This window comes from Hyla sarda, chromosome 1 (genome assembly GCF_029499605.1).
Source record: "Hyla sarda isolate aHylSar1 chromosome 1, aHylSar1.hap1, whole genome shotgun sequence".
In the NCBI taxonomy this organism is placed as follows: Eukaryota; Metazoa; Chordata; class Amphibia; order Anura; family Hylidae; genus Hyla; species Hyla sarda.
This window is the reverse complement of record NC_079189.1, coordinates 256927385-256943330: the sequence shown is the minus strand read 5'-3', so window position 1 is coordinate 256943330 and position 15946 is coordinate 256927385. Positions and strand designations below refer to the sequence as shown.

At 50.3% G+C, this 15946-nt stretch overlaps 7 pseudogenes; all 7 read right to left on the bottom strand.

Moving 5' to 3' along the window:
• Positions 1 to 799: 799 nt before the first annotated feature.
• LOC130352839 (5S ribosomal RNA) lies at positions 800 to 919 on the bottom strand (annotated as a pseudogene).
• A 1494-nt stretch (positions 920 to 2413) lies between these two features.
• On the bottom strand, positions 2414 to 2533 carry LOC130326677 (5S ribosomal RNA; annotated as a pseudogene).
• Positions 2534 to 6421: 3888 nt separating this feature from the next.
• LOC130326555 (5S ribosomal RNA) lies at positions 6422 to 6541 on the bottom strand (annotated as a pseudogene).
• A 1275-nt stretch (positions 6542 to 7816) lies between these two features.
• On the bottom strand, positions 7817 to 7936 carry LOC130332580 (5S ribosomal RNA; annotated as a pseudogene).
• A 4061-nt stretch (positions 7937 to 11997) lies between these two features.
• Positions 11998 to 12117, bottom strand: LOC130352253 (5S ribosomal RNA; annotated as a pseudogene).
• Positions 12118 to 14385: 2268 nt separating this feature from the next.
• Positions 14386 to 14505, bottom strand: LOC130329646 (5S ribosomal RNA; annotated as a pseudogene).
• A 277-nt stretch (positions 14506 to 14782) lies between these two features.
• Positions 14783 to 14902, bottom strand: LOC130325174 (5S ribosomal RNA; annotated as a pseudogene).
• Between the last annotated feature and the right edge of the window lie 1044 nt (positions 14903 to 15946).

Genomic DNA, 15946 nt, shown 5'->3' with positions numbered 1-15946 from the left:
AAATAACAACGGCACCCGGGATTCCCAGCCAGTGTCCCATGCCGATACTTACCGGGCCCTAAGCTGGGTAGCAGTCTGCGATCTGACGAGAGCAGGCGCGTTCAGCTTAGGATGGCCATTGACAGCTTCATGCTTTTTATACTGTGCATTTAAGCATCAATAAATCCTTTTCGGAATCGGAGCGGAAGGCGGCAACAGAGCAAAATGTCAACTGCACTCGGGATTCCCAGCCAGTCTCCCATGCCGGTACTTACCGGGCCCTAAGCTGGGTAGCAGTCTGCGACCTGACGAGAGCAGGCGCGTTCAGCTTAGGATGGCCGTTGACAGCTTCTCGCCCTTTATACTGTGCATTTAGGCATCAATAAATCCTTTTCGGAATCGGAACGGAAGGCGGCAACAGAGCAAAATGAGAATGGCAGCCGGGATTCCCAGCCAGTGTCCCATGCCGATACTTACCGGGCCCTAAGATCTGTACCAGTCTGCGATCTGACGAGAGCAGGCGTGTTCAGCTTAGGATGGCCATTGACAGCTTCATGCTTTTTATACTGTGGATTTAAGCATCAATAAATATTTTTTTTAATCGGAGAGGAAGGCGGCAACAGATCAAAATATCAATAGCACCTTGAATTGCCAGCCAGTCTCCCATGCCCGTACTTGCCGGGCAGCAGTCTGCGATCTGACAAGAACAGGCACATTCAGCTTAGGATATCCGTAGACGGCTTCACACCCTGTATACTGTGGATTTAAGCATCAATAAATTCTTTTCGGAATCGAAGCGGAAGGCGGCTACAGAGCAAAATGTCAACAACACCTGGTATTCCCAGCCAGTCTCCCATGCTGGTACTTACCGGGCCCTAAGCTGGGTAGCAGTCTGCGATCTGACAAGAGCAGGCGCGTTCAGCTTAGGATGGCCGTTGACAGCTTCACACTTTGTATACTGTGGATTTAAGCATCAATAAATAATTTTCGGAATCGGAGCAGAAACAGAGCAAAATGTCAACTGCACCCGGGATTCCCAGCCAGTCTCCCATGCTGGTACTTACCAGGCCTGAAGCTGGGTAGCAGTCTGCGATCTGACGAGAACAGGCGCATTCAGCTTAGGATGGCCGTAGACATCTTCACACCCTGTATACTGTGGATTTAAGCATCAATAAATCCTTTTCGGAATCGGAGCGGAAGGCGGCAACAGAACAAAATGTCAACGACACCTGGGATTCCCAGCCAGTCTCCCATGCTGGTACTTACCGGGCCCTAAGCTGGGTAGCAGTCTGCAATCTGACGAAAGCAGGCGCGTTCAGCTTAGGATGGCCGTTGACAGCTTCTCGCCCTTTATACTGTGCATTTAAGCATCAATAAATTCTTTTCGGAATCGGAACGGAAGGCGGCAACAGAGCAAAATGTCAACGGCAGCCGGGATTCCCAGCCAGTGTCCCATGCCGGTACTTACCGGGCCCTAAGATCTGTACCAGTCTGCAATCTGACGAGAGCAGGCGCGTTAAGCTTAGGATGGCCGTCGACAGCTTCACACCTTGTATACTGTGGATTTAAGCATCAATAAATTATTTTCGGAATCGGAGCGGAAGGCAGCAATAGAGCAAAATGTCAACGGCATCGGGGATTCCCAGCCAGTCTCCCATGCCAATACTTACCGGGCCCTAAGCTGGGTAGCAGTCTGCGATCTGACGAGAGCAGGCGCGTTCAGCTTAGGATGGCCATTGACAGCTTCATGCTTTTTATACTGTGCATTTAAGCATCAATAAATCCTTTTCGGAATAGGAACGGAAGGCGGCAACAGAGCAAAATGTCAACTGCACCCGGGATTCCCAGCCAGTCTCCCATGCCGGTACTTACTGGGCCCTAAGCTGCGTAGCAGTCTGCGATCTGACGAGAGCAGCTTAGGATCTCACACGTTCAGCTTAGGATGGCCGTTGACATGTTCACGCCATGTATACTGTGGATTTAAGCATCAGTAAATATTTTTTTTAATCGGAGAGGAAGGCGGCAACAGAGCAAAATGTCAATAGCACCTTGGATTGCCAGCCAGTCTCCCATGCCCGTACTTGCCGGGCAGCAGTCTGCGATCTGACAAGAACAGGCGCATTCAGCTTAGGATAGCCGTAGACGGCTTCACACCCTGTATACTGTGGATTTAAGCATCAATAAATCCTTTTCGGAATCGGAGCAAAATGTCTACAGAGCTACAGAGCAAAATATCAACAACACCTGAGATTCCCAGCCAGTCTCCCATGCTGGTACTTACCGGGCCCTAAGCTGGGTTACAGTCTGCAATCTGACGAGAGCAAGCGCGTTCAGCTTAGGATGGCCGTTGACAGCTTCACGCCCTGTATACTGTGGATTTAAGCATCAATAAATCCTTTTCGTAATCGGAGCGTAAGGCGGCAACAGAGCAAAATGTCAACGACACCTGGGATTCCCAGCCAGTCTCCCATGCTGGTACTTACCGGGCCCTAAGCTGGGTAGCAGTCTGCGATCTGATGAGAGCAGGCGCGTTCAGCTTAGGATGGCCGTTGACAGCTTCACACTTTGTATACTGTGGATTTAAGCATCAATAAATAATTTTCGGAATCGGAGCAGAAACAGAGTAAAATGTCAACTGCACCCGGGATTCCCAGCCAGTCTCCCATGCTGGTACTTACGAGGCCCGAAGCTGGGTAGCAGTCTGCGATCTGACGAGAACAGGCGCATTCAGCTTAGGATGGCCGTTGACAGCTTCACACTTTGTATACTGTGCATTTAAGCATCAATAAATCCTTTTCGGAATCGGAACGGAAGGCGGCAACAGAGCAAAATGTCAACGGCAGCCGGGATTCCCAGCCAGTGTCCCATGCCGGTACTTACCGGGCCCTAAGATCTGTACCAGTCTGCGATCTGACGAGAGCAGGCGCGTTAAGCTTAGGATGGCCGTCGACAGCTTCACACCTTGTATACTGTGGATTTAAGCATCAATAAATTCTTTTCGGAATCGGAGCGGAAGGCAGCAATAGAGCAAAATGTCAACCGGGATTCCCAGCCAGTCTCCCATGCCAGTACTTACCGAGTCCTAAGCTGGGTAGCAGACTGCGATCTGACAAGAGCAGGCGCGTTCAGCTTAGGATGGCCGTTGACATCTTCACGCCTTGTATACTGTGGATTTAAGCATCAATAAATATTTTTTTTAATCGGAGAGGAAGGCGGCAACAGATCAAAATGTGAAGAGCACCTTGGATTGCCAGCCAGTCTCCCATGCCCGTACTTGCCGGGCAGCAGTCTGCGATCTGACAAGAACAGGCGCATTCAGCTTAGGATAGCCGTAGACGGCTTCACACCCTGTATATTGTGGATTTAAGCATCAATAAATCCTTTTCGGAATCGGAGCAAAATGTCTACAGAGCTACAGAGCAAAATGTCAACAACACCTGAGATTACCAGCCAGTCTCCCATGCTGGTACTTACCGGGCCCTAAGCTGGGTAGCAGTCTGCGATCTGACGAGAGCAGGCGCGTTCAGCTTAGGATGGCCGTTAACAGCTTCACGCCCTGTATACTGTGCATTTAAGCATCAATAAATCCTTTTCGGAATCGGAACGGAAGGCGGCAACAGAGCAAAATGTCAACGGCAGCCGGGATTCCCAGCCAGTGTCCCATGCCGGTACTTACCGGGCCCTAAGATCTGTACCAGTCTGCGATCTGACGAGAGCAGGCGCGTTAAGCTTAGGATGGCCGTCGACAGCTTCACACCTTGTATACTGTGGATTTAAGCATCAATAAATTATTTTCGGAATCGGAGCGGAAGGCAGCAATAGAGCAAAATGTCAACTGCAACCGGAATTCCCAGCCAGTGTCCCATGCCAGTACTTACCGGGCCCTAAGCTGGGTAACAGTCTGCGATCTGACGAGAGCAGGCGCGTTCAGCTCAGGATGGCCGTTAACAGCTTCACGCCATTTATACTGTGCATTTAAGCATCAATAAATCCTTTTCCGAATCGGAGCGGAAGGCGGCAACAGATTAAAATGTCAACTGCACCCGGGATTCCCAGCCAGTCTCCCATGCTGGTACTTACCAGGCCCTAAGCTGGGTAGTAGTCTGCGATCTGACGAGAGCAGGCGCACTCAGCTTAGGATGGCCATTGACAGCTTCACACTTTGTATACTGTGCATTTAAGCATCAATAAATTCTTTTCGGAATCGGAGCGGAAGGCAGCAATAGAGCAAAATGTCAATGGCACCCGGGATTCCCAGCCAGTCTCCCATGCCAGTACTTACCGGGCACTAAGTTGGGTAGCAGTCTGCGATCTGACGAGAGCAGGCGCGTTCAGCTTAGGATGGCCATTGACAGTTTCATGATTTTTATACTGTGCATTTAAGCATCAATAAATCCTTTTCGGAATCGGAACGGAAGGCGACACTAGAGCAAAATGTCAACTGCATCCGGGATTCCCAGCCAGTCTCCCATGCCGGTACTTACTGGGCCCCAAGCTGGGTAGCGGTCTGCGATCTGACGAGAGCAGGCGCGTTCAGCTTAGGATGGCCGTTGACATCTCCACGCCTTGTATATTGTGGATTTAAGCATCAATAAATATTTTTATTAATCGGAGAGGATGGCGGCAACAGAGCAAAATGTCATTGGCACCTTGGATTGCCAGCCAGTCTCCCATGCCGGTAACTGCCGGGCAGCAGTCTGCGATCTGAGGAGAGCAGGCACGTGCAGGCTTAGGATGGCCGTTGACAGCTTCACACCCTGTATATCGTGGATTTAAGCATCAATAAATCCTTTTCCGAATCGGAGCGGAAGTCGGCAACAGATTAAAATGTCAACTGCACCCGGGATTCACAGCCAGTCTCCCATGCTGGTACTTACCAGGCCCTAAGCTGGGTAGCAGTCTGCAATCTGACGAGAGCAGGCGCGTTCAGCTTAGGATGACCGTTGACAGCTTCACACTTTGTATACTGTGGATTTAAGCATCAATAAATAATTTTCGGAATCGGAGCAGAAACAGAGCAAAATGTCAACTGCACCCGGGATTCCCAGCCAGTCTCCCATGCTGGTACTTACCAGGCCTGAAGCTGGGTAGCAGTCTGCGATCTGACGAGAACAGGCGCATTCAGCTTAGGATGGCCGTAGACATCTTCACACCCTGTATACTGTGGATTTAAGCATCAATAAATCCTTTTCGGAATCGGAGCGGAAGGCGGCAACAGAACAAAATGTCAACGACACCTGGGATTCCCAGCCAGTCTCCCATGCTGGTACTTACCGGGCCCTAAGCTGGGTAGCAGTCTGCAATCTGACGAAAGCAGGCGCGTTCAGCTTAGGATGGCCGTTGACAGCTTCTCGCCCTTTATACTGTGCATTTAAGCATCAATAAATTCTTTTCGGAATCGGAACGGAAGGCGGCAACAGAGCAAAATGTCAACGGCAGCCGGGATTCCCAGCCAGTGTCCCATGCCGGTACTTACCGGGCCCTAAGATCTGTACCAGTCTGCAATCTGACGAGAGCAGGCGCGTTAAGCTTAGGATGGCCGTCGACAGCTTCACACCTTGTATACTGTGGATTTAAGCATCAATAAATTATTTTCGGAATCGGAGCGGAAGGCAGCAATAGAGCAAAATGTCAACGGCATCGGGGATTCCCAGCCAGTCTCCCATGCCAATACTTACCGGGCCCTAAGCTGGGTAGCAGTCTGCGATCTGACGAGAGCAGGCGCGTTCAGCTTAGGATGGCCATTGACAGCTTCATGCTTTTTATACTGTGCATTTAAGCATCAATAAATCCTTTTCGGAATAGGAACGGAAGGCGGCAACAGAGCAAAATGTCAACTGCACCCGGGATTCCCAGCCAGTCTCCCATGCCGGTACTTACTGGGCCCTAAGCTGCGTAGCAGTCTGCGATCTGACGAGAGCAGCTTAGGATCTCACACGTTCAGCTTAGGATGGCCGTTGACATGTTCACGCCATGTATACTGTGGATTTAAGCATCAGTAAATATTTTTTTTAATCGGAGAGGAAGGCGGCAACAGAGCAAAATGTCAATAGCACCTTGGATTGCCAGCCAGTCTCCCATGCCCGTACTTGCCGGGCAGCAGTCTGCGATCTGACAAGAACAGGCGCATTCAGCTTAGGATAGCCGTAGACGGCTTCACACCCTGTATACTGTGGATTTAAGCATCAATAAATCCTTTTCGGAATCGGAGCAAAATGTCTACAGAGCTACAGAGCAAAATATCAACAACACCTGAGATTCCCAGCCAGTCTCCCATGCTGGTACTTACCGGGCCCTAAGCTGGGTTACAGTCTGCAATCTGACGAGAGCAAGCGCGTTCAGCTTAGGATGGCCGTTGACAGCTTCACGCCCTGTATACTGTGGATTTAAGCATCAATAAATCCTTTTCGTAATCGGAGCGTAAGGCGGCAACAGAGCAAAATGTCAACGACACCTGGGATTCCCAGCCAGTCTCCCATGCTGGTACTTACCGGGCCCTAAGCTGGGTAGCAGTCTGCGATCTGATGAGAGCAGGCGCGTTCAGCTTAGGATGGCCGTTGACAGCTTCACACTTTGTATACTGTGGATTTAAGCATCAATAAATAATTTTCGGAATCGGAGCAGAAACAGAGTAAAATGTCAACTGCACCCGGGATTCCCAGCCAGTCTCCCATGCTGGTACTTACGAGGCCCGAAGCTGGGTAGCAGTCTGCGATCTGACGAGAACAGGCGCATTCAGCTTAGGATGGCCGTTGACAGCTTCACACTTTGTATACTGTGCATTTAAGCATCAATAAATCCTTTTCGGAATCGGAACGGAAGGCGGCAACAGAGCAAAATGTCAACGGCAGCCGGGATTCCCAGCCAGTGTCCCATGCCGGTACTTACCGGGCCCTAAGATCTGTACCAGTCTGCGATCTGACGAGAGCAGGCGCGTTAAGCTTAGGATGGCCGTCGACAGCTTCACACCTTGTATACTGTGGATTTAAGCATCAATAAATTCTTTTCGGAATCGGAGCGGAAGGCAGCAATAGAGCAAAATGTCAACCGGGATTCCCAGCCAGTCTCCCATGCCAGTACTTACCGAGTCCTAAGCTGGGTAGCAGACTGCGATCTGACAAGAGCAGGCGCGTTCAGCTTAGGATGGCCGTTGACATCTTCACGCCTTGTATACTGTGGATTTAAGCATCAATAAATATTTTTTTTAATCGGAGAGGAAGGCGGCAACAGATCAAAATGTGAAGAGCACCTTGGATTGCCAGCCAGTCTCCCATGCCCGTACTTGCCGGGCAGCAGTCTGCGATCTGACAAGAACAGGCGCATTCAGCTTAGGATAGCCGTAGACGGCTTCACACCCTGTATATTGTGGATTTAAGCATCAATAAATCCTTTTCGGAATCGGAGCAAAATGTCTACAGAGCTACAGAGCAAAATGTCAACAACACCTGAGATTACCAGCCAGTCTCCCATGCTGGTACTTACCGGGCCCTAAGCTGGGTAGCAGTCTGCGATCTGACGAGAGCAGGCGCGTTCAGCTTAGGATGGCCGTTAACAGCTTCACGCCCTGTATACTGTGCATTTAAGCATCAATAAATCCTTTTCGGAATCGGAACGGAAGGCGGCAACAGAGCAAAATGTCAACGGCAGCCGGGATTCCCAGCCAGTGTCCCATGCCGGTACTTACCGGGCCCTAAGATCTGTACCAGTCTGCGATCTGACGAGAGCAGGCGCGTTAAGCTTAGGATGGCCGTCGACAGCTTCACACCTTGTATACTGTGGATTTAAGCATCAATAAATTATTTTCGGAATCGGAGCGGAAGGCAGCAATAGAGCAAAATGTCAACGGCAACCGGAATTCCCAGCCAGTCTCCCATGCCAGTACTTACCGGGCCCTAAGCTGGGTAACAGTCTGCGATCTGACGAGAGCAGGCGCGTTCAGCTCAGGATGGCCGTTAACAGCTTCACGCCATTTATACTGTGCATTTAAGCATCAATAAATCCTTTTCCGAATCGGAGCGGAAGGCGGCAACAGATTAAAATGTCAACTGCACCCGGGATTCCCAGCCAGTCTCCCATGCTGGTACTTACCAGGCCCTAAGCTGGGTAGTAGTCTGCGATCTGACGAGAGCAGGCGCACTCAGCTTAGGATGGCCATTGACAGCTTCACACTTTGTATACTGTGCATTTAAGCATCAATAAATTCTTTTCGGAATCGGAGCGGAAGGCAGCAATAGAGCAAAATGTCAATGGCACCCGGGATTCCCAGCCAGTCTCCCATGCCAGTACTTACCGGGCACTAAGTTGGGTAGCAGTCTGCGATCTGACGAGAGCAGGCGCGTTCAGCTTAGGATGGCCATTGACAGTTTCATGATTTTTATACTGTGCATTTAAGCATCAATAAATCCTTTTCGGAATCGGAACGGAAGGCGACACTAGAGCAAAATGTCAACTGCATCCGGGATTCCCAGCCAGTCTCCCATGCCGGTACTTACTGGGCCCCAAGCTGGGTAGCGGTCTGCGATCTGACGAGAGCAGGCGCGTTCAGCTTAGGATGGCCGTTGACATCTCCACGCCTTGTATATTGTGGATTTAAGCATCAATAAATATTTTTATTAATCGGAGAGGATGGCGGCAACAGAGCAAAATGTCATTGGCACCTTGGATTGCCAGCCAGTCTCCCATGCCGGTAACTGCCGGGCAGCAGTCTGCGATCTGAGGAGAGCAGGCACGTGCAGGCTTAGGATGGCCGTTGACAGCTTCACACCCTGTATATCGTGGATTTAAGCATCAATAAATCCTTTTCCGAATCGGAGCGGAAGTCGGCAACAGATTAAAATGTCAACTGCACCCGGGATTCACAGCCAGTCTCCCATGCTGGTACTTACCAGGCCCTAAGCTGGGTAGCAGTCTGCAATCTGACGAGAGCAGGCGCGTTCAGCTTAGGATGACCGTTGACAGCTTCACACTTTGTATACTGTGGATTTAAGCATCAATAAATAATTTTCGGAATCGGAGCAGAAACAGAGCAAAATGTCAACTGCACCCGGGATTCCCAGCCAGTCTCCCATGCTGGTACTTACCAGGCCCGAAGCTGGGTAGCAGTCTGCGATCTGACGAGAACAGGCGCATTCAGCTTAGGATGGCCGTAGACATCTTCACACCCTGTATACTGTGGATTTAAGCATCAATAAATCCTTTTCGGAATCGGAGCGTAAGGCGGCAACAGAGCAAAATGTCAACGACACCTGGGATTCCCAGCCAGTCTCCCATGCTGGTACTTACCGGGCCCTAAGCTGGGTAGCAGTCTGCGATCTGACGAGAGCAGGCGCCTTCAGCTTAGGATGGCTGTTGACATCTTCACGTCTTGTATACTGTGGATTTAAGCATCAAAACATTTTTTTTTTAATCGGAGAGGAAGGCGGCAACAGAGCAAAATGTCAACGACACCTGGGATTCCCAGCCAGTCTCCCATGCTGGTACTTACCGGGCCCTAAGCTGGGTAGCAGTCTGCGATCTGACGAGAGCAGGCGCCTTCAGCTTAGGATGGCTGTTGACATCTTCACGTCTTGTATACTGTGGATTTAAGCATCAATACATTTTTTTTTTAATCGGAGAGGAAGGCGGCAACAGATCAAAATGTCAATAGCACCTTGGATTGCCAGCCAGTCTCCCATGCCCGTACTTGCCGGGCAGCAGTCTGCGATCTGACAAGAACAGGCGCATTCAGCTTAGGATGGCCATTGACAGCTTTGTTATTATTATACTGTGCATTTAAGCATCAATAAATCCTTTTCGGAATCGGAGCGTAAGGCGGCAACAGAGCAAAATGTCAAAGACACCTGGGATTCCCAGCCAGTCTCCCATGCTGGTACTTACCGGGCCCTAAGCTGGGTAGCAGTCTGCGATCTGACGAGAGGAGGCACGTTCAGCTTAGGATGGCCGTTGACAGCTTCTCGCCCTTTATACTGTGCATTTAAGCATCAATAAATCCTTTTCAGAATCGGAAAAGGAATGCGGCAACAGAGCAAAATGTCAACGGCAGCCGGGATTCCCAGCCAGTCTCCCATGCTGGAACTTACCAGGCCCTAAGCTGGGTATCAGTCTGCGATCTGTCGAGAGCAGGCGCGTTCAGCTTAGGATGGCCGTTGACAGCTTCACACTTTGTATACTGTGCATTTAAGCATCAATAAATCCTTTTCGGAATCGGAAACGGAAGGCGGCAACAGAGCAAAATGTCAACGGCAGCCGGGATTCCCAGCCAGTGTCCCATGCCGGTACTTACCGGGCCCTAAGATCTGTACCAGTCTGCGATCTGACGAGAGCAGGCGCGTTAAGCTTAGGATGGCCGTCGACAGCTTCACACCTTGTATACTGTGGATTTAAGCATCAATAAATTCTTTTCGGAATCGGAGCGGAAGGCAGCAATAGAGCAAAATGTCAACGGCAACCGGGATTCCCAGCCAGTCTCCCATGCCAGTACCTACCGGGCCCTAAGCTAGAGCAGTCTGCGATCTGACGAGAGCAGGCGCGTTCAGCTTAGGATGGCCATTGAAAGCTTCATGCTTTTTATACTGTGCATTTAAGCATCAATAAATCCTTTTCGGAATCGGAGCGGAAGGCGGCAACAGATTAAAATGTCAACTGCACCCGGGATTCCCAGCCAGTCTCCCATGCTGGTACTTACTGTGCCCTTAGCTGGGTAGCAGTCTGTGATCTGACGAGAGCAGGCGCGTTCAGCTTAGGATGGCCATTGACAGCTTCATGCTTTTTATACTGTGCATTTAAGCATCAATAAATCCTTTTCGGAATCGGAACGGAAGGCGGCAACAGAGCATAATGTCAACTGCACCCGGGACCAGCAGCCAGTCTCCCATGCCGGTAATTACTGGGCCCTAAGCTGGGTAGCAGTCTGCGACCTGACGAGAGCAGGCGCGTTCAGCTTAGGATGGCCGTTGACATCTTCACGCCTTGTATATTGTGGATTTAAGCATCAATAAATATTGTTATTAATCGGAGAGGAAGTCAGCAACAGAGCAAAATGTCAATGGCACCTTGAATTGCCAGCCAGTCTCCCATGCTGGTAACTGCTGGGCAGCAGTCTGCGATCTGAGGAGAGCAGGCACGTTCAGGCTTAGGATGGCCGTTGACAGCTTCACACCCTGTGTATTGTGGATTTAAGCATCAATAAATCCTTTTCCGAATCGGAGCGGAAGGCAGCAACAGATTAAAATGTCAACTGCACCCGGGATTCCCAGCCAGTCTCCCATGCTGGTACTTACCGGGCCCTAAGCTGGGTAGCAGTCTGCAATCTGCCGAGAGCAGGCGCGTTCAGCTTAGGATGGCCGTTGACAGCTACACACTTTGTATACTGTGGATTTAAGCATCAATAAATAATTTTCGGAATCGGAGCAGAAACAGAGCAAAATGTCAACGACACCTGGGATTCCCAGCCAGTCTCCCATGCTGGTACTTACCGGGTCCTAAGCTGGGTAGCAGTCTGCGATCTGCCGAGAGCAGGCACGTTCAGCTTAGGATGGCCGTTGACAGCTTCTCGCACTTTATACTGTGCATTTAAGCATCAATAAATCCTTTTCGGAATCGGAACGGAAGGCGGCAACAGAGCAAAATGTCAACGGCAGCCGGGATTCCCAGCCAGTGTCCCATGCCGGTACTTACCGGGCCGTAAGATCCGTACCAGTCTGCGATCTGACAAGAGCAGGCACGTTAAGCTTAGGATGGCCGTCGACAGCTTCACACCTTGTATACTGTAGATTTAAGCATCAATAAATTATTTTCGGAATCGGAGCGGAAGGCAGCAATAGAGCAAAATGTCAACGGCACCTGGGATTCCCAGCCAGTCTCCCATGCCAGTACTTACCAGGCAGCAGTCTGCGATCTGACAAGAACAGGCACATTCAGCTTAGGATAGCCGTAGACGGCTTCACACCCTGTATACTGTGGATTTAAGCATCAATAAATCCTTTTCGGAATCGAAGCGGAAGCGGCTACAGAGCAAAATGTCAACAACACCTGAGATTCCCAGCCAGTCTCCCATGCTGGTACTTACCGGGCCCTAAGCTGGGTAGCAGTCTGCGTTCTGACGAGAGCAGGCGCGCTCAGCTTAGGATGGCCGTTGACAGCTTCACGCCCTTTATACTGTGCATTTAAGCATCAATAAATCCTTTTCCGAATCGGAGCAGAAGGCGGCAACAGATTAAAATGTCAACTGCACCCGGGATTCCCAGCCAGTCTCCCATGCTGGTACTTACCAGGCCCTAAGCTGGGTAGCAGTCTGCAATCTGACGAGAGCCGACGCATTCAGCTTAGGATGGCCGTTGACAGCTTCTCACTTTGTATACTGTGGATTTAAGCATCAATAAATATTTTTATTAATCGGAGAGGAAGGCGGCAACAGAGCAAAATGCCAATGGCACCTTGGTTTGCCAGCCAGTCTCCCACGCCGGTATCTGCCGGCAGCAGTCTGCGATCTGAGGAGAGCAGACACGTTCAGCTTAGGATGGCCGTTGACAGCTTCACACCCTGTATATTGTGGATTTAAGCATCAATAAATCCTTTTCCGAATCAGAGCGGAAGGCGGCAACAGATTAAAATGTCAACTGCACCCGGGATTCTAGCCAGTCTACCATGCTGGTACTTACCAGGCCCTAAGCTGGGTATCAGTCTGCGATCTGACGAAAGCAGGCGCGTTCAGCTTAGGATGGCCGTTGACAGCTTCACACCCTGTATACTGTGCATTTAAGCATCAATAAATCCTTTTCGGAATCGGAACGGAAGGCGGCAACAGATTAAAATGTCAACGTCAGCCGGGATTCCCAGCCAGTGTCCCATGCCGGTACTTACCGGGCCCTTAGATCTGTACCAGTCTGCGATCTGACGAGAGCAGGCGCGTTAAGCTTAGGATGGCCGTCGACAGCTTCACACCTTGTATACTGTGGATTTAAGCATCAATAAATTATTTTCGGAATCGGAGCGGAAGACAGCAATAGAGCAAAATGTCAACGGCAACCGGGATTCCCAGCCAGTCTCCCATGCCAGTACTTACCGGGCCCTAAGCTAGGTAGCAGTCTGCGATCTGACAAAAGCAGGCGCGTTCAGCTTAGGATGGCCATTGACAGCTTCATGATTTTTATACTGTGCATTTAAGCATCAATAAATCCTTTTCGGAATCGGAACGGAAGGCGGCAACAGAGCAAAATGTCAACTGCACCCGGGATTCCCAGCCAGTCTCCCATGCCGGTACTTACTGGGCCCTAAGCTGGGTTGCAGTCTGCAATCTGACGAGAGCAGGCGCGTTCAACTTAGGATGGCCGTTGACATCTTCACGTCTTGTATATTGTGAATTTAAGCATCAATAAATATTTTTATTAATCGGAGAGGAAGGCGGCAACAGAGCAAAATGTCAATGGCACCTTGGATTGCCAGCCAGTCTCCCATGCCGGTAACTGCCGGGCAGTAGTCTGCGATCTGAGGAGAGCAGGCACGTTCAGGCTTAGGATGGCCGTTGACAGCTTCACACCCTGTGTATTGTGGATTTAAGCATCAATAAATCCTTTTCGGAATCGGAACGGAAGGCGGCAACAGAGCAAAATGTCAACGGCAGCCGGGATTCCCAGCCAGTGTCCCATGCCGGTACTTACCGGGCCCTAAGATCTGTACCAGTCTGCGATCTGACGAGAGCAGGCGCGTTAAGCTTAGGATGGCCGTCGACAGCTTCACACCTTGTATACTGTGGATTTAAGCATCAATAAATTATTTTCGGAATCGGAGCGGAAGGCAGCAATAGAGCAAAATGTCAACAGCAACCAGGATTCCCAGCCAGTCCCCCATGCCAGTACTTACCGGGCCCTAAGCTAGGTAGCAGTCTGCGATCTGACGAAAGCAGGCGCGATCAGCTTAGGAAGGCCATTGACAGCTTCATGATTTTTATACTGTGCATTTAAGCATCAATAAATCCTTTTCGGAATCGGAACGGAAGGCGGCAACAGAGCAAAATGTCAACTGCACCCGGGATTCCCAGCCAGTCTCCCATGCCGGTACTTACTGGGCCCTAAGCTGGGTAGCAGTCTGCGATCTGACGAGAGCAGGCGGGTTCAGCTTAGGATGGCTGTTGACATCTTCAAGCCTTGTATATTGTGAATTTAAGCATCAATAAATATTTTTATTAATCGGAGAGGAAGGCGGCAACAGAGCAAAATGTCAATGGCACCTTGAATTGCCAGCCAGTCTCCCATGCCGGTAACTGCCGGGCAGTAGTCTGCGATCTGAGGAGAGCAGGCACGTTCAGGCTTAGGATGGCCGTTGACAGCTTCACACCCTGTGTATTGTGGATTTAAGCATCAATAAATCCTTTTCCGAATCGGAGCGGAAGGCGGCAACAGATTAAAATGTCAACTGCACCTGGGATTCCCAGCCAGTCTCCCATGCTGGTACTTACCAGGCCCTAAGCTGGGTAGCAGTCTGCGATCTGACGAGAGCAGGCGCGTTCAGCTTAGGATGGCCGTTGACAGCTTCACACTTTGTATACTGTGGATTTAAGCATCAATAAATAATTTTCGGAATCGGAGCAGAAACAGAGCAAAATGGCAACTGCACCCGGGATTCCCAGCCAGTCTCCCATGCTGGTACTTACCAGGCCCGACGCTGGGTAGCAGTCTGCGATCTGACGAGAACAGGCGCATTCAGCTTAGGATGGCCATAGACATCTTCACACCCTGTATACTGTGGATTTAAGCATCAATAAATCCTTTTCGGAATCGGAGCGTAAGGTGGCAACAGAGCAAAATGTCAACGACACCTGGGATTCCCAGCCAGTCTCCCATGCTGGTACTTACCAGGCCCTAAGCTGGGTATCAGTCTGCGATCTGACGAGAGCAGGCGCGTTCAGCTTAGGATGGCCGTTGACAGCTTCACCCCCTTTATATTGTGGATTTAAGCATCAATAAATAATTTTACGAATCGAAGCGGAAGGCGGCAACAGATTAAAATGTCAACTGCACCCGGGATTCCCAGCCAGTCTCCCATGCTGGTACTTACCAGGCCCTAAGCTGGGTAGCAGTCTGCGATCTGACGAGAACAGGCGCGTTCAGCTTAGGATGGCCGTTGACAGCTTCTTGATTTTTATATTGTGCATTTAAGCATCAATATATCCTTTTCGGAATCGGAACGGAAGGCGGCAACAGAGCAAAATGTCAACTGCACCTGGGATTCCCAGCCAGTCTCCCATGCTGGTACTTACCGGGCCCTAAGCTGGGCAGCAGTCTGCGATCTGACGAAAGCAGGCGCGTTCAGCGTAGGATGGCCGTTGACAGCTTCTCGCCCTTTATACTGTGCATTTAGGCATCAATAAATCCTTTTCGGAATCGGAACGGAACGGAAGGCGGCAACAGAGCAAAATGTCAACGGCAGCCGGGATTCCCAGCCAGTGTCCCATGCCGGTACTTACCGGGCCCTAAGATCTGTACCAGTCTGCGATCTGACGAGAGCAGGCGCGTTGAGCTTAAGATGGCCGTCGACAGCTTCACACCTTGTATACTGTGGATTTAAGCATCAATAAATATTTTTTTTAATCGGAGAGTAAGGCGGCAACAGATCAAAATGTCAATAGCACCTTGGATTGCCAGCCAGTCTCCCATGCCCGTACTTGCCGGGCAGCAGTCTGCGATCTAACAAGAACAGGCGCATTCAGCGTAGGATAGCCGTAGACGGCTTCACACCCTGTATATTGTGGATTTAAGCATCAATAAATCCTTTTTGGATTCGGAGCAAAATGTCTACAGAGCTACAGAGCAAAATGTCAACAACACCTGAGATTCCCAGCCAGTCTCCCATGCTGGTACTTACCGGGCCCTAAGCTGGGTAGCAGTCTGCGATCTGACAAGAGCAGGCGCGTTCAGCTTAGGATGGCCATTAACAGCTTCATGCCCTTTATACTGTGCATTTAAGCATC